The sequence below is a fragment of the Theropithecus gelada genome, chromosome 20, assembly GCF_003255815.1.
Source record: "Theropithecus gelada isolate Dixy chromosome 20, Tgel_1.0, whole genome shotgun sequence".
Lineage (NCBI taxonomy): Eukaryota > Metazoa > Chordata > Mammalia > Primates > Cercopithecidae > Theropithecus > Theropithecus gelada.
In genome coordinates this window covers 35466079-35485009 of record NC_037688.1, presented here as the reverse complement: position 1 = coordinate 35485009, position 18931 = coordinate 35466079, and the positions used below count along the sequence as shown (strand labels likewise).

The 18931-nt window shown below is 44.9% G+C and overlaps 1 protein-coding gene across 2 annotated transcripts in view; it reads right to left on the bottom strand.

Annotated features, from left to right (window-relative positions):
- VAT1L (vesicle amine transport 1 like) overlaps positions 1 to 18931 on the bottom strand; it is a 202636-nt gene that overhangs the window by 182682 nt on the left and 1023 nt on the right. The gene's annotated exons all lie outside the window — the stretch shown is intronic.

Below are 18931 nucleotides of genomic sequence, written 5' to 3'. Positions count from 1 at the left end.
TGTAGAATCAAGTGGGAGCCCTGAGGTTGTTTTCCTGCAACTTGATGGCCACATCTCGGGGTGACAGGAGATAGTGACACATCATCGGGCATTAGATTCTCATAAGAAGTGCACAACCAGCTGGGCGCAGTGGCTCATGCCTGTAATCCCAGCACTTTGGGAGGCCGAGGCGGGCGGATCACGAGGTCAGGAGATTGAGACCATCCTGGCTAACATGGTGAAACCCTGTCTCTACTAAAAATACAAAAAATTAGCCGGGTGTGGTTGTGGGCGCCTGTAGTCCCAGCTACTTGGGAGACTGAGGCAGAAGGATGTGTGAACCTGGGAGGCAGAGCTTGCAGTGAGCCGAGATTGCACCACTGCACTCCAGCCTAGGTGACAGCGAGCCTCTATCTCAAAAAAAAAAAAAAAAAAAAAAAAGCGCACAACCTAGATCCCTCACATGCGCAGCTCACAATAGGGTTCATGGTCCTATGAGACCAGTACCAGTCTGTGGCCCGGGGACCCCTGTTCTAGAGTGTAGGCAAAGTGCTCATATAGCCCCCAGGGCACATGCTAATATACAATATAACCATGAAGTCAAAACATCAACCTCCAGAAAGTTCTCCCCAAAGAATTATTCCAAGTAGTCCTCTGCAATCACCAAAGCTAAGTTTAGATCTTTAGCGTTAGCTTTCTGGCTCCTCCTCAAGTGGGTTGCTTGACTTTGGGCCTTAGTTTTTCCATCTCAACAATGGGATAGTAACATACCCACCTTATGGGCTGTTGTGTGGATTGCATGTGACAGTATATGTAAAACAGAGTACCTCATACACAGTAAATGCTCAATAAACATGAGCTGCTTTCCACATCACTGTCATCACTATGACACAAAGAAAATGCCATAGGTCACGTTCCCTGGGAAACAGACTCCGAGACTGAGATTTGCAGCAAGAGGTCTGATGGGGAGTGTTCTAGAAGAGAACTCCTGGATGGGCAGGAGGGAAGCTGGACTGGGGACGGGGAGAAGTTGAATTCTGATATATCAGTAAAGTGGTCTCAGTTCATCCTTGCAACGATCCAGACATAGCATGGTTCCTTGGGTAACACTGAATCAAGGCAAGGGAACTGAGCCTTTGCACCCCTGAATCAACCAGTCAGGAATGAGGGCTGCCCCCAGGGAGGGGGTGCAGCCTTGGGGAAAGAGACTTCCTTTGGCTGAGAACAATTCCTCAGGAGAAACCAGCTGTGAGCTGTCGGCTGCCATCACTCCTGGTAGCTGGGGGAGTGAGCACTGAGATTCTAAAAGGATGCTTTGGGGTGGTGCACACCAGCACCCACTACGAGGAGAGTGGTGTGATCTCCCCTTTCAGGGTTTATTCCCTTGTGATCACAGGGCAGCTGTCACTGATGGTGAATTTTTATGAGGCTCCTTTGCACAGCGGTCCCTGAGGAGGAAAGATCTAGTGGTTTCTATAACAAATGGTGCAAAGGCAGGAAAGAGAAAGATCTTTAAATAAAAACCTGAAAGAATGAGAGGAGGGGGAAAGAACCTGCTGGGATCAGGTGCTTCTGACAGAAAGCATCCCTTAGGAGTGGGCATGCCCCTTGCTCCCATTCTCTCAGCCCCTCTCTGGTCCCACACCGCCTTCCTATGGAAGGGAGAAGACAGCACAGAGTGGCCACGGCTTGATTTCTCCCTGGAGCCACCAAGGACTAGCGTCCCCATGGAGAAACAGTCCATTTTTTGCTATGACGTGACAGCTGTTTCCTAAGGTATGGCTGCTGATAAAAGTAATGTTTAATAAAAACAGTGGCTTCCATAGAAAAAAAGGAAGTGAAGATTAGAAAAATAAAGAGATCAGGCCGGGCACGGTGGCTCACGCCTGTAATCCCAGCACTTTGGGAGGCTGAGGCGGGCAGATCACGAGGTCAGGAGATCGAGACCACCCTGGCTAACACGGTGAAACCCCATCTCTACTGAAAATACAAAAAATTACCCGGGCGCGGAGGCGGGCGCCTGTAGTTCCAGCTACTCGGGAGGCTGAGGCAGGAGAATGGCGTGAACTCGGGAGGCGGAGCTTGCAGTGAGCCGAGATCGTGCCACCGCACTCCAGCCTGGGTGACAGAGCAAGACTCCGCCACAAAAAAAAAAAAAAAAAAAAAAAAGAAGAAAAAAAGAAAAAGATAAAGAAAGAGATCAAGGAATTTAAAAAAGGGGCAGAGGCTGGGGCACGGTGACTCACACCTGTAATCCCAGCACTTTGGGAGGCCGAGGCGGCCAAATCACCTGAGGTCAGGAGTTCGAGACCAGCCTGACCAACATGGTGAAATTTCGACTCTACTGAAAATACAAAAATTAGCTAGGTGTGGTGGCTCACGCTTGTAATCCCAGCGACTCAAGAGGCTGAGGCAGGAGAATTGCTTGAACCCGGGAGGCAGAGGATGCAGTGAGCCAAGATCTCTCCGTTGCACTCCAGGGCAAGACTGTCAAAAAAAAAAAAAAAAAAAAAAAAAAAAAAAAAAAAAAGGCAGAGACTAAGGAAACGATAACAGAAAAAGGAATAAGCAGATAAATATACGCAGGATTGGTAAACTGCTTGGGGAAAATATATGAAAAAATCACACTTCAGGGCTTTCTATGTGTCTGTGGGAGGTCGGAGATAACAACACTGGCAGAGAGGCAGGCATCAGATAAAACACCATCAAATTCTCAACAGGAAGCTTTTACCAGCCCTCTGCCTGGGAACCTTAACCAGCGCTGCATTTGTGGCAGCCTTTGCCAGCTCTGGGCAGAGCCAAGCGGACCTCAAGCGAGGCTTCGTGCCAAGCAGACGCAGCAAGGGAAGGTGCGCTCTTTGCTTATTCTGCCCTCGTCTTGCTGATAATATGTTCATCAAAGCACTTAACATCCAATCCATGCGGGGTCAAAGAAGCAGATGTTTGATTCATTTTCTCATTGCCCCAGAACTGAAGCTTTTGTTTTTGTTTCTTAATCTCAATTGAAAACTTGAAAATGCCTAGGAAAATAGGCATTGATCTCAGAAGATCTTGGGCATAAATCTTCTTTTTTCTTTTTTGATTTGCTCAAGCGCCGGTTTTGTTATCTCAAGACTGTGAGAACAGACTGACACAAATTTGCTGGGGAAGAAAAAGCTCACAGTGACCAAAGCAAGGACACTGTTTATGCACATCTCAGGTGGCAGCTCTAATTTGAGAATAGCCAGAATTGTCTCGGAGAGGTCTTAGGATTCACCTGAAGAATCCACCTGTGTTCAATCAGAGGCTGGAAAGGGTACGTTGGGATGCTCAGACTCCCCTCCCACACTGCTGGCCCGTGGCTCTTGACACCAGTCCTCTTGGTGACCAGTTCCACATAACCCTGTCCACCCTCTCTAACCACTATTTTAAGATAAACAAGCCACTGCAGCCATGGGAGACATACGGAGTTTTCCGACCCATCTGATTTTATTCATAATCTACCACTTTACATTAGTAGTGCTGTCATTGCCCCACTGAGATCCCTTTCTCCATAACATATGCTGGGAGAAAAAAGTTCTCTTTGCACTGGGACTTGCTAAATTTGTACACCGCTGCTGGAGCTGAAGACCACCACCTTTTCCAGCCTCAAGAAGGAAGCTCATTGTAGCAGGAGCACAAGATGCTAACTCATGAGGAGAGAGAGGATAAAAGATGGAAGGGAAATGAGAGGGGAAAGCCCAGAATCCCAGGGACAAACTCAACACGATGGCCAGCATGGCTGAAATAAGGACAGACAGGAGGGAGGAGGTGGCTTGGCAGTGATGATGAGGGTAATACAGCTTGGGGATACAGTTGTACGACTTCTTTGTTTCTACCGTGTCTGAGAAAAGAAATACATTCAGATCATATGTCCAAATTAGTATTCAAAACACACCTCAGTAGTATTTCCAACGTAGAACAAAATGGCCAAGGAGACACATTGAGAATCTAAATGTCTACAGCCAGTTTTCAGCAGAAACAGAAAAGCCAGGTCCGAAAGTGTCCAAAACAAGCACTCCTGGATGCTGAGCCTAACTCTTTTGACTTTGAGACCTGGAGTTATTTACTCTCAGCACCTCCTCAGGACACAGCAGGAGGTATTTATTGCTAAGGTCCCTGTAAAGGTTAACATCTTTATGCTCCACATTTGATGTTGACCAAGGCATTGACTTCAAACAGGTGCTCGGCAGTGACTGGTTGCATAGAACATTTAATGTCCTTCAATTTAAATTCAACAGACCCCTCTGTGTTTTGGGGCTTGGCTAGGCACTAATGTCACAACAGTGACAATGACATCTCTGCTTTCCAGGACTCAGAGATCAACAAAGGAATGACTATACAGCATGACAGTTCCATAGGAGGAGGCTGTACAAGAGTCACAGCTAGTGCAGAGAGGGTAGTTCTTAAATCACGTGACTGCGATCAGGTTCTTCTCAAAGAAAGTATCACTGAATGAGTGTGCCTCTTGCTCCTGTTCTCTCAGCCTCTCCAGCCCCATCTCACCTCTCCACGGAGGGGAGAAGATAGAGTGGTGATGGCTTGATTTCTCCTCGGAGCCAAAGATGGACAGGGTCCCCATGGAGAAATAGTCCATTTTCACTACAACATGACAGCTATTTCCTAAGACATTGCTGCTGATAAAAAGAATGTCTAGCCGGGCGCGGTGGCTCATGCCTGTAATCCCAGCACTTTGGGAGGCTGAAGCGGGCAGATCATGAGGTCAGGAGATTGAGCCCATCCTGGCTAACATGGTGAAACCCCGTCTCTACTAAAAATACAAAAATTTAGCCAGGCGTGCGGGCGGGCGCCTGTAGTCCCAGCTACTTGGGAAGCTGAGGCAGGAGAATGGCGTGAACCCAGGAAGCAGAGCTAACAGTGAGCCCAGATCACGCCACTGCACTCCAGCCTGGGCGACACAGCGAGACTCCGTCTCAAAAAAAAAAAAAAAAAAAAGAATGTCTAATAAAATGGTTGTTTCAATAGGAACAAAAAGGAGATGAAGACTTGGACAGACACGTCCAAGAGAATGCTCTGGAATGATGGAAATGTTCTGTGTCTGTGGCTCTCCAATATGGTTGCCACTTGGCCACGTGGTATTGAACACTTGAAATGTAACTAGTGTGACTAAGGAACTGAACTTTTGGTTAAGTAATATTTAAGTCTAATGGATCCTAAGGAGGAGACAGCAGCAGCATCTCTACCCTATTATCTTCCCTGTAGACTTTGAGCAACTTTAGGGCACAGGGCTTGTCTTAAAATCCACCTTTCAATGTTCAGTGCTTAGCACAGGGCACATTAAAGGCTGGCAAACAATAATTTCTCCACTGAAGGTGTAAGTAGGAAAATACCTAGGAATGATTTGAGCCCTCTTCTTTCTTTTTGCAAGAGAAATAATCTCTTAGCCGTGCTTGGCTGGCGGCCCTGCTGCGTCCACTGCTGTGATGGTGAGAAGGAAACTGAGAAGATCAAAGACTTGCTTGATTGATGCGCTTCAAAAAAAAAGCAAGGATTTACTCCTGGAAGATTAAAGACTAGATATGAAAAGTGAATAAAGATTGCCAAGAAATAGCAAGAGCAAGGTTTCAAAATCTGGAAGAGTTTGAAGAGAGCAGAGAAGAGTTTGGAGGGAGCAGCGGCACTTGTGGGATACACAGGAAAAGAAAATGTTTGAGAAGTCTTGTCCGTGCCGTGAATGGATGCAACTTTAGTGTGTGTGTGTGTGTGTGTGTGTGTGTGTGTGTGTGTGTGTGTGTTTTCTTTTTTTTGAGGTGGGGTCTCGCTCTGTTGCCCAGACTGGAGTGCAGTGGCACGATCTTGGCTCACTGCAACCTTTGCCTCCTGGGTTCAAACAATTCCCTGCCTCAGCCTCCCGAGTAGCTGGGATTATAGGCGCCTGCCACCATGCCCGGCTAATTTTTGTATTTTTAGTAGAGATGAGATTTTACCATCTTGGCCAGGCTGGTCTTGAACTCCTGACCTCATGCTCCACCCTCAGCCTCTGAAAGTGCTGGGATTACAGGCATGCGCCACTGTGCCCGGGCAGCTTTAGTGTTTTCTAAGGGACTCAAGACTTTGACAGTGCTTTTCAATTATTTTGGAAGCTGGGTCTCCATTCAAGAGCAAACAGGCCCAGCTATCTTAAGGACACAAATGGAAAAAAGATGACTAGGAAGGAAGCCTGCTAAAAATGCAAAAGGAAGATGTGGAGTCTCCCACATGTGCTGCTGGCTAAGGACAGAGATGCTGAGGCTTAAAGCGGTGGGAGGGTGAAAATTGCCTTTGCCATTCATTTCCTATGTAGTAGTAGTCCCGGAGACATGTACTGTCTGTCTCTCCTCCGGGGTCAGACAGAGAAGGCCTTCAAATCTGAACGGACTGTTTCAGGAAGGTGGGTGCATTGATGGCTGCATCATGCATCCTCGATGCCGGCTACAAAACATTGAGTCAGAGTTTATTACGAGGTCCCCAATCGGAACAATTTTAGTGAGTTTAACTGAGCGGATAAAGGGAAACCAATTAGAAAATCATTCAGACCAATCACAGGTATGGTAGGTTTAATAGCTCCCCATTAGCTGATTGAAGTAGGTGTAGCATAGATAAATGAAAAACATTTCTTTCTGATCCTAGATGAGGGATGCTATTTTTTTTTTTTTAATGAAAGTGTGTACTTTGATGGACAGTCCACTCAGAGATACAAGTGTGCCTGTGTTGGGAGGAGGGGCAGGAGTACAGAGAGTGCAGTTTGAAAGTCTCATCAGGGCTCCCTTGAATCATACCGCTCAGACTATCTGGGCCAGTGGGGCTGCCCCACAATGTGTCCATTTGTATGAAGAGCAGCTATGTCTTCTGGGAACAATAACAAACTTCATCCTAAGGGAAAAGTGAGTTGGAGAATACAGGTCTGGATGAAGCAGGCTGGGAACAAACAACGGAAGGCGGGATATTCAGTGCTGTCGTTCTGCACCATTCAAGGTGTTTTTCAGCTCAAGGAGTTCTTGTCTGGAACAGAGCAGTGAAAGGCAGTGACAAGAAGCACGAGAGGTGTGGGAGCTGGAAAAAGACAAATCCTGGTTTAAAAGCAACCTCTCTGTGGCTTGTTTGTGTGATGATTGGTGAGTTCCTTCACTTCCTTGATCCTGCTTCTTCATGGGTAAGATACTTGGTATCACAGACATCACCATAAAACATGGCATAGAGCGGGCAGATCACCTGAGGTCAGGAGTTCGAGACCAGCCTGGACAAAATGGCAAACCCCATCTCTACTAAAAATACAAAAATTAGCCAGGTGTGGTGGCACATGCCTGTAATTCCAGCTACTCAGTAAAGGCTATTATGGGGCCAGGGGCAGTGGTTCACACCTGTAATCCCAGCAATTTGGGAAGTCAAGGCGGGCAGATCACCTGAGGTCAGGAGTTCGAGACCAGCCTGGACAACATGGTGAAACCCCTTCTCTACTAAAAATACAAAAATTAGCCAGGTGTGGTGGCACATGCCTGTAATCCCAGCTACTCGGGATGCTGAGGCAGGAGAATTACTTGAACCCGGGAGGCAGAGGTTGCAGTGAACCGAGATTAGGCCACTGCGCTCTAGCCTGGGCAACAGAGTGAGACTCTGTCAAAAAAAAAAAAAAAAGGCTTTATGATAATAGTGAAATATAATTAATATATCTTTCCTATTAACTCCAAACAGTGGGAGCATTAAATATACAAGATAGCATGTGCTGCTTCGTAACCTGCATTGGGGGGAAAATGTGCCATAGCCCAAGCAGGGAGCCTGAATTTCTATCTGGAACAGGGAGAAAATGGGGACATATTCTGGGTAGCTTTAGTGTATGGCAGTGGGAAAAGAACAAGACCATAGGAAAGGTTCAGGATCATTTGGGGAACCAGGAGAACTGTGTTTCTGAGTACCTACGCAATACCTCTTAGGCAACCCCTGAAACTCTCTGTGGGTTTTGAAAGGTGCAGTTTGGGGGGCCTGATACCTACGGAGGGTAGGGACAGAATCGTAGAAATATGGTTTTATGATTTTAACATCCAGGTTGGTCGGCCTTAGAGTCCCCAGGCATACATGATAATCCCATGTATTGCAGGGATGCTTGAGTGATTGCTCATGGAATAACAGCCATTGGGGCTGCATGGCAGGTTCTCTCTAAGACCTTCGGTCTGCGGCACTCGATGGAGCCAGATGCCAACAAGGAGAAAATTACAGAGCATCTTGAGAAGTCAGAGACCCACATTTCCCAGGCTAGAGAAAGTAGTTATTAGCACAAAAAGTGCATTTCACTTCCAAGAGAATAGATTGTGTGAAGGAGAAGTGAAACTCCTGAAAACATAGTTCCTTTGGTATTCTTCCAGGTTCTCACTCAGAGATCTGCATGTGAGAGGCCTCAGGAGAGATTTAGGTTCTTGTTGGAGAAAGCTGAGATGAAGAAGGGAAGCTTGAGCCCCACTCACCAGGAATGACCACTGTTTGTATCAGGAAGGTCATGTTTACTAGAAAGTCAGTAATCTATTTACTCATTCTTCAGGTTTATTGAGTGCCTACTGTGAAGCAAGCACCATGCTTGGCATTCAACAGTTAACTGATCACAGAGAAAATTCTTAGAATTTCCAAGGTTACCAAAAAGATTTACAACATGATGGGTCTCAAAGTTGAAAATATATGTTATTTAATGTGACTTAATAACTGTGCTGAGAAAGGTACAATCACAGGAGAGGGAATGAACCTGACTTCTCCAGTTCCCCTCGGATTCTTCACTTTTTACTGGATGAAGAAGAGTCTTACATCCACCCATGATGGCTACCATTTAAATTAGTCCCATGTGCTTCTTATCCCCCACCTTCTGGTAATTACTCTCCAATCCTTTTGGAGTATTTACCCTCTCCTTTTCCTCCAGTACACACACACACACACACACACACCATGTATTCCAGCGGGGCTGTCAGATATGATGCTCACATTCTTTTAGACCAAGGTAAGACAGCATGAGGCACAGGTGTGGTCAATCACAGCTCCTCATTTTCTTAAGCCAGAGAGAGAAAGAGGAGAGAGAGGGAGACAGTGGAGAGGGGAAGAGATGGAGAAAGTGAAAGGGAGAAAAGGGGAAAGACAGAGGGAGGGAAAAGACGGGAGGGAGAGAGACAGAGAAAGAGAGGGAGAGAAGAGGGAAGGAGAGACAAGGAGAGGAGGAGCAGGACTGGGAGAGGAAGAGAGGGATAGAAATCTCCAGGGCCTGGTATGTGATTTGCAAAGAACCAATCAAATTCCTTCCTTAATACATGAAAACTGGGAGAGAAAAAAAGTTCTCTTTGCACTGGGGCTTGCTAAATTTTTACACGGCAGCTGCAGCTAAAGGCCACCACCTTTACCAGCCTCAGGAAGGAAGTTCATTGCAGCAGGAGCACATGAAGCTAACTTATGAGGAGAGAGGATAAAAGAAGGGGAAGGAGAGGAGAAAGTCTAGAAACCCAGGAACAAATTCATCGTGATGGCCAGCAGGGCTGAAATAAAGAGAGGGGAGGCCTTCCTGCCCTCTGAAGATCTCTAAGCTTGGTCCAGTTTCTAGCACACAGTAGGAGCACAGTATATTTTGATTCCATTTCCTCTATTGTCCCTTCAGGAATTAATCTTGATCTTCTTGTATATGTCATGACACAGTGGCACATCCTGCTTGAGCTACTTTTGATGTCAGGGCTTTGTACTCTTGGGGGGATACAGGTGGAGTCTGAATGAGGGACTCTATTCAGAAAACTTCATGAAGCATGGAGGGACTTTTTAATGTCCTATTTCTTTGTACCTCCTCCCCACCATTAATATCTATCAAACACATGTTATACGACACACACACTTCATTTATTCATTCATTGAACAAATATGAAATGTATCAACATCCTTGCTAGGCACTTTAGCTGCATTATTTTTTTCTATCCCCACACAAAAACTTTTACCCCATACATGCTAGTATTATATCCATATTACAGATGAGCAAACTGAGGTTTCAAAAGATTAAATCATTTTTCCAAGGTTATACAGGTAGCTAAAATTGTTAGAGCCAGGATTTGAATCCAGGCTTGTTTTAATTCACACATTAACTATTTTATAACCAAGAAGCATACTGCTTCTCATCTGGCTTGGGTGTATGGCCAGTGCCAGGTTAAGAAAGGAATCATTGTCATCCCTTGCTCAGAAGATAATTATCCTGCATTAGGCTCTGGGAACCACAGTTATTTAGAGAAGTCAGGAGTGAGAGGACCCAATGCTTTGACTTCGGGTTCTGTTTGGTGAGGCATTGTTTAGCATGTCCCTGGCTCCAGGAAAATTCTGGGGACGAGGCATCAGGGTCATTGACAGGAGACTGAGGACAGATGCTGACTGCATGTTCTCATCAAGAAAATATGACGTTCAAAGATAAAACAGCTTCTTTCACTGGAACATCTATTTTGTCTCCTGAGCCTTCAGACATAAAACTCATTTTCATACCATGACTCCAACCGATGTTCTGTATGAGATCACACACAGAGGAATCAAACTAATTTGAGATTATATGCTTGCCGCCCTTTCCTGTGAAGAGTCTCTTCTTCCTTCTAATTACACTTTTTCTTCTGTGACAAACGCCAAGATGTCCAAAAGGCTCTCTCTTAGGAAGAGGAAGTCCCAGGAGCTTGGGGGTCATTGGGGCACTATTTCTTCATGCCTGGGTGAGCTCTGCTGTCAGTGTTGAGTGTCAGTGATGGGTCCAAAGTGTGGGATTTGACTCCTTTGAATGAGAGTGAACCAAGCTTCAGAGGCTGGATTGTCTATATACATCCAGCTAGGAAAGAAATCCCTGCAGCAACCCATGGGTGGGGAAGCAGGGGGCTGGTGGGAGGGCAGCAATAGACCAGTCCAAGTCTATTTTCAACCCTGGAAGTTGGGTAGCTTTGAAAGCCAGCATCCAAAAAAAAAAAAAAAAGAAAAAGAAAAGAAAAGAAAAGGAAAAAGAAAAATTGCTGGGCATAGTGGCTTAAGCCTGTAATCCCAACACTGTGGGAGGCTGTAATCCCAACACTGTGGGAGGCTGAGGCAGGCGGATCACCTGAGGTCAGGAGTTTGAGACCAACCTGGCCAACATGGTGAACTCTGTCACTGCTAAAAATACAAAAAGTAGCCAGGTGGTGCATGCCTGTAATCCCAGCTACTCAGGAGGCTGAGGCAGGAGAATCACTTGAACCTGGGAGGCGCAGGTTGCAGTGAGGTGAGATGGTGCCATTGTACTCCAGCCTGGGTGACAGAGCAAGACTCCATCTCAAAATCAAAATAGATTTAAGGGGTACAAGTGCAGTTTTGTTGCATGGATATACTGTGTAATGGTCAAATCTGGGCCTTTAGTACACCCACTGCACCAGTAGTGACCACTGTACCATTAGGCAATTTTCAACCCTCATCTTCCTCCCACCCTCATACCTTTTAGAGCCTCCAATGTCTATTATTCTACTCAGTGTGTACCATGCCCATGGGTACCCACTTCTAAGTGAGAAGGTGCCGGGTTAGACTTTCTGTTTCTGAGTTATTTCTCTTGGGATAACAGCCTTCATCTTCATCTATGTTGCTGCAAAAGACATTATTTCATTCCATTTTATGGAAAAGCCAGCATCCTACTCCCTGCTGGCAATGTAGTTTGGTGTGAGAACCACTAGACAAGAAACCAGGAGATGGCAATTCATGTCCCAGTTCTGTATGTAAAAGCCCAAGTCATTTGGGAAGACACAGCATTTATTGAGTACCCACCACGTGCAAGCCACCATCAAGACTTCTACAGACACTCAGCTAGTCTTTGTAACAATACGTAAAAGTGCATGTCATTAACAAAGTGAGGAAGTAGACAAGTTGAAAGTGCTATTTGCTTAAGATCACACAGCCACAGTGAGGTAGAGTTAGGATCTGAACGCAAATCGATTGTAGCTTCTCACTATTTCCATTCTATCCCTGAGTCCCAGCTTCCTCTCCTAGAAAACATGGATGATAATTTTGGTGACACCTACCCCATGGGGTGATGAGGATCAGATGAAATGCTGAGGTACATAGTAGGTTTTGTCACTGCAAAGATGCTGCAGATAGATGGTAGGGTGGGTGCAATGATCAGTCGCCATTCCCTTTGCCCATCATCAGCCACCTGCCATTGGTTTCTCACTAGTCCCTGTACAGTTGAGATCTGGCTGCTGTTCATAGAAACCTAGTATACATCGGATGTTCTATAAGGTTGTATCTCCATTTTATAAGTAAAGCAAATAACACTTAGAGAGCTAAGCAACTGGCCGGGCGTGGAGCCTCATGCTTGTAATCCCAGCACTTTGGGAGGCTGAGGCGGGCAGATCACCTGAGGTCAGGAATTTGAGACCAGCCTGGCCAACATGGTGAAACCCTGTCTCTACTAAAAATATAAAAATTAGTTGGGCGTGGTGGCAGGTGCCTGTAATCCCAGCTACTTGGGAGGCTGAGGCAGGAGAATCTCTTGAACTCGGTAGGCAGAGGTTGCGGTGAGCTGAAATTGCACCACTGCACTCCAGCCTGGGCGACAGGGCAAAACTCTGTCTCAAAAAATAAAAAGGGGGTGAAAAAGGGAGCTAAGCAATTTGCTCAAACACAAATGGTTAATAAAGGGCAAAGCAAAATTTTAACCCATGTCTGCCTGAAACCAGAGCCCCAGCACTTTCCAAAGAATAAGCAGCTTCCTCCCCATCTGCACTGAGTCCCTACCAATGCTAGTTGACCAACTAGGTGGAATGAATAAATCTTTTCTGAGTGGACCCATCCGCCTTCGTTCCTGCTCTTCCTTCAGGCTCTTCCTTTTGATTCCAGGTCATTTTTAATTCCATACTTTCAACCCCCCAAAAGGTTTAATCCTGAGGAAATACCTACCACAAACAAGTCATCAGAATTATGACAACAGTGTTGATTTTTAGCAAATTAAAACGTTCTAAATGGCACAGTTTAGCTATTTGTTGTTAAGCTGTTAATAAGCTGTTAAGCTATTTGCCATTTACTTCACTTTTATTTTCTGAAATTATTTCTACTTGGATGAATCCTATTTCATGTAAAATATTATTATAACAAATCTCAGTTTCTCAATCTTTTTCCCACTCCACTGTAAATTCTACCAATTATTGCTCTATTAGTGAGGTTATTCTTTGGTGGCTATTTTTTTTTAGCAGCAGAATGGAAAAATTGGAAGACAGGAATATGTGAAGATACAGATTGAGGGAGAGGGGACATAAAACGGAGAGAAAAGACAAAGGCTTCTCTATTGATAGTGAGATCAAAATATTCTCAGGGGGCGAGATGGCTAAGTATAAACAGTGGGTTCAAATGATGGGGTCAAAACATATTTCCTTGTTCTCATGAGCTAGAAGAATCACTGATTCTAGGTCTCCTTTCGTCTTCAAATCGCCAGAAAAGCAAGAAGTCCATTTCATTATTAGATAAAGAGTGGATATTGTCACCATCCCCAATCATCATCAGCAAGGACTCAGTTGATGACAGAATGCAAATTTCATTAAATAAAAATGACCCCTGAGCTAGCACTTCCATGTTCTCATCATCAAATGAGGCTTAAATATGACTCAGCATGGAGTCATCCTTTACTGTCAAATCCTGACGCTTCCATCCAATACAGAGTGATTCAGAACACATTATTTCAATCTCCATGTCAGAGTGGCTCCTGACGTGGCATTAGAAACCCTCTGAGCAATTTCTTAGTTTTACAAACATCTGTGTCACTTAACCTCATGGACGCCACTTGTTTATTTGAATAAACACAGGGAATATCATGTTGGCCACGTTTCATTGCATCAACCTTACTCGTGACAGTTTAACGCTCTGTTGTTTGGGGATAACTTATACTCAGTTTGCCAATGTAGCAATGGCCTGATCAACGTAAAGGAGGCAGAGGGAGGAACTCCAATATTTTGAGTGGTTCAAGGAGTGGTGATTGTGATTGTGTTTAATCAGCATGGGTGTTCTGGGTCAACAGTCATAGTAACTCCATCTAGATGGATCCCCCAAAGCATCCCACACACTGTATCTCACAAGTGTAGACAAAATGGATGTAGTTCAGAAACATAATGGCTGTTTTGGGGTGGGAGGCAGGATACTACTGTGCAATTTTGAGTCTTAGCAGTTGTACTTCAAATCAGTCAAATACATTCATGGCTCTTTCTCTGTATATTCCTGTCTCTGTGCCTGTCTGCCTCTCTGTGTCTCTTGGTCTGTCATGATTTGTGTGTGTCTCTCTCTGTCTCGTTCTCTTTTATGTCTTTGTCACTGTGTCTCTTTGATTCTCTGTCTGTCTCTCTCTGTCTCTTTCTCTTTTATGTCTTTGTCACTGTGTCTCTCTGATTCTCCAAAATGTAAAGAGCCATATGGGTTTTAGGCACACTTGGGTTTTCACACGGCTCTTCCACGTAGCAGTCTGTGATCCTGATGTGTCTGTGAATGTCAGTTTCCTCATCTTTAATTGGAGATGGCGATACTGATTTTGTTGAGTTGTCATTAGGATGAAATGAAACAGAGTGTATCGCAGGCAACTCAGTTCCTGCCTCATAACAACTGGTCAATATACGTTTGTTCCTTCCCCCATCTCCAATTTACTATACCCTCATGACATATTAGAATCCCACCAATCTGGTAGCTTTCTTCTGATGTGGCCTGCCCTCAGCCCATTTTCAGATCAGCCAATGGAACCATGACTGGCTGGAACCATTTTTCATCCAATTGGTCTCTTTCCAGCAGTTTCATGTAGCCTCTTGCTGTAAATCACTCTGGGAAAATAAATGTCCCTAATCCATTAGTGCCCTTCTACTGCAAGCCAATTGGAGCCACAAACCAGACAAGGTTTGTTAATGGCCACTTAAATACATTCCTGCAGCCCAACGTGGAGACCCTCTGCCAGCCTAAAATCCTGGCAGCCCCTGTCTCAGAGACACTCAACTGTGACAAGACTGATAGCAGCAAAGGCACAGTTCTGACTCGTATCAGTTAGGGGAGAACCATACACCTTGGTTTGCTTAAGACAGTTCCAGTTTATGACTGTAGCTTCTCCTATGTAGGAGTAATTATAACAGTGCCCCTTTTACTTTTAGAAGAGGTTCAGTTTGTTTGAGACCAGCCTGAGCAACACAGTGAGACTCTGTCTCTATAAAAAATAAATTTTTTAAAAAATTAGCTGGGCACGGTGGCACATGCCTGTGGTCCCAGCTACACAGGAAGCCAAGGCAGGAGGATCACTTGAGCTAGGGAGATCAAGGTGGCAGTGAACCATGATCACACCACTGCACTTCAGCTTGGGTGACAGAGCAAGACCCTGTCTCAAAATGTAAGAGCTCCAGTTTGAATAATAAACGATATAAGTATCTACATCAACCAAACGTAAAAGTTTAGATAATAATGGTTATCATTTTTTGACTACTTGTATGCCTGTCTCAAACTATAAGAGTTCCAGTTTGAATAATAAACTATATAAAGTATCTATGGCAACCAAAAGTAAAAGTTTAGATAATAATGGTTATCATTTTTTGACTACTTGCTAAGCACCAGGCATCCTTATAAAGGTCTTTGTATATGGCATGTCATTGAAGCTTTATTACAACACCATGAAGGGAGATGCTATTATGAAATGGATGCTTTGTTTTATAGCCCAGGAAACAGAAGCTTGTTAACATGTTCTTAACAACAACATGGCCAAGGCCAACCAGAAGGCAGGGTTTGTACCTCACCCAGATCCCATCTATGGGCAGCACGCCCATCCCCAAACTGCTGGAAGTGTTGGCTGCTCAAGCCTCAGTCATCCCTTTCCCTAGAGAATTTTGCTCAAATAGAAGCCACTTCTGCTTGAGAGGCTTGATGTCCCCACTTAGGAAGCAGCCCACAGCCAATGACACACAAGGCTCCGTCTGTTCCTTGCTTCAAGGTGGGACTGACTCTGCAGTGGGATCCAGCTAAGACCACATCCTTGCTTAACACCTTCCTCTTCCCTAGCCTGCTTCCCTTGTTCCCATAGGTCTAAAAGCATGCTTTCAATAAACCACCTGGAAAAGGATACCTGTGTCAGGCTCTGCCTCCAAGGAGCCAGACCTAAGACGTCCAGTTAGCAAGTATCAGAGCTGGGACTCATGTCTAGGAAGCTCTCTTAATCACTAAGCAAATGTGACATGATATTGCCTACATTACATACATGACTAAAATGATGGCCTCCAAGTTGTCAGGTCACCAAGCAGCATATATCACATTGGTCTAGATATGGCAACAACAGCAGTCACAACGAATCCTACTTATTGAATGCTGACAACTGCCAGTGTCTTTCTTGCATCGGATCCTCTCAACAATACCATGAGGTTCATTTTATCATCCCCACTTTGCAGATAATGTATGGGAAGTTTGGAGACATTGAGACACATCCCCCAAGGGCATATGGATAGGAAGAGAAGAGACTTAAGCTTATATCCAAGTCCATCTTTCTTCAAGGACCACATGCTTTTTCCACCTGATCACTTAAACCTCTTGTTGCATAAAGAATTCCATGAATAATTGGTGAAATCTATCTGCCATCAAAACTGACATTTTAAAAAACAATTTAGACAGAAGACTCTGCTATCACTCCAACCTTGACCCCAGCAACAGTTCTTTTTGAGCTGCGTTTGACCAAAATGTCTCTGCTTTCTGGAGAAAGCCATACTACTTTGGGAATAGCTAGAGAATATTCTCTTAAGCCAGACATAAAAAGAGCAAAGGAAATATCTTCGGTGGAGAAAAGAAAGTGAGACTTCCTGCTAAGAGGGGAATCACATGTCCTATGGCTTTTCCACCAAGGGAGACAAAATGGAATAAAAGGAGAACAGCAAAAATTCAAGGAGAAGCAGATTCAAATCCTAACTCTATTATTGTGTGATGTATTTGGCAAATGACTCAATGTTTCCAAGCCTCAATTTGCTCTTCTGTTCTACAGGAAAAATACTCATGCCATTGACCCATGAATGAAAGAGGGTAAATGATATAAAATGGATATTCCTTCCTGCCTCATCTCTTCCATTTTCATAAAATGCATAGCCAACTTGGAACGTCATTCCAGGTCTAACTAATACTGGTTCAAATGGACTATGCTTTATTCCAAGCAAAAAGCATATCCTATTATGACAAAAAGGTTTCTATTAAAAATAGAGAGCAGATAAAAGGGAGACCTTCATCCAGGAAGCCATCGGCTGATTCATAAAAATACAGAATGAGTCATCCTGGATCCCAAGGCTAAAACTTATAATCAATGGGCATGTCTGGCCAGCCAATCCCAGCCCACTGGAGAAGGAGCTGCCCAGTGGGCCATCTTTACAAGCCTGTTACAATCCTTGTAAAACCATTAACTCTGTTTCCAGCTTGGTGAAAGGAAAATCAATCTGGGCTGTTAGCAACACTGTATCCTAAATGTACCTGCAGCCTGGTTGGCTTTCTGAACAACTGGGGTGGGGGAAGTGCAGTGATTCCTGTGTGTGTGTATGTGCGCGTGTGTGTTGAGCTCCACTGAAGAACAGGCTTGCACATCTGGCTTTGAAAATCAATGTCTTGGCCTTCATCTTGCCATTTATTATTTCAAAATGCTTCAGTTCCTATTAGCAATTATGCAGTTAGCATAAGACTGGAAAACACAGAACTATGTGTACTGCAGATGATGCTCTTTCCTTTAAAAAGTAGTTTTATCATTTTCAGTCTCTGAATATATACCCTGACGTAGAATCCTAGAATCCCATCCTCAATTTGGATGAAGGGTCATAAATTACATACACATACATATGCAACTGTATATATAATTGTATATATGTATATACACATATATGTATACGTGTGTGTATGCAGGTAATATTTTTTGATGAAGTGGTTAAGGAAGGAGAGTTCTAAATGCATGGTTTTAATTGTACTAAGCAAAGGCTCTTCCACTAGCAAGTAAAGAAAAATAATGACACAACAATCCTCCTCCGAGCTCTTTCCTCAATCCGTTCATTCAGCGATAAGTTATTTAGGGTATGCAGTGTGCCAAACAGTGTACTAGGCATTGTGGGGTGGGGGAGTGGGCTGGTCTTTGGGGATTTAGCTGCGACAGGGCAGGTATAAGCTCTCCTTCTGGGATCAAACAATTTGATTCAATAAGAGTTCATTGTACAGGATCCCCCGGTTTGCAAAAACCTCTTCCCTTACCCTAAATTCCTCACCAGAGGCCCACGAGTACTGTTCAGAGTCAAACCTGACCAGCTGCATATATGAACAGCAAGGCAGGGATCAGCGCCTGCTTCTCCCACTAGCTGCCTTCTAATCTGGCAGATGAAACCTGCGTCTGCTCTCAAGGTGGTGAAGGGGAGGGGACGTTCCTCTGCATTTCTCTTGACTCCAGATCAGGTCCAGATCTTGGGTTTCTGATCTAACCTAGGAGCTTGTGAGCTGGCTGTTGCTTTGGAGAGCAGTATGTACTGGGAGGCTCTACAAAACAGATGGGAAGGAATAGGCTCGTCTCACCGTGATAACAGCAAGTTCCCCTTACAAGTTTAACATGCAAACCTAGTGTTGGGTCCAGTCCGCCTCTGCCGGATGAGCCCTTCCCAGAACTTCAGGGAAATGATACAGTGCCCGCACAAAGAGAGGCTTAAACTCTCCCAGGGAATCTCAGCTGAGCCTGAGGGCCTGGAGAAGTTCCCCCAGGGGGAATGGGGAATAGAGGGCAGCTTAGAGAGCTGAGCTCCTTCTGAGATGGGAGCAGGAATTCCCGGGAGACTGATCAGCGTTTTTTCCCCTCTCGGAGAAACAGGATGGAGAGGGGGATGGAGGGGGTTGCGCTGCAGGCCTGGCCTCCACCCCCACCAAGCTTGGGTGCAATGTACCGACCCTCTTGCTTCCTAGTTCCTTTCCCCGTCAG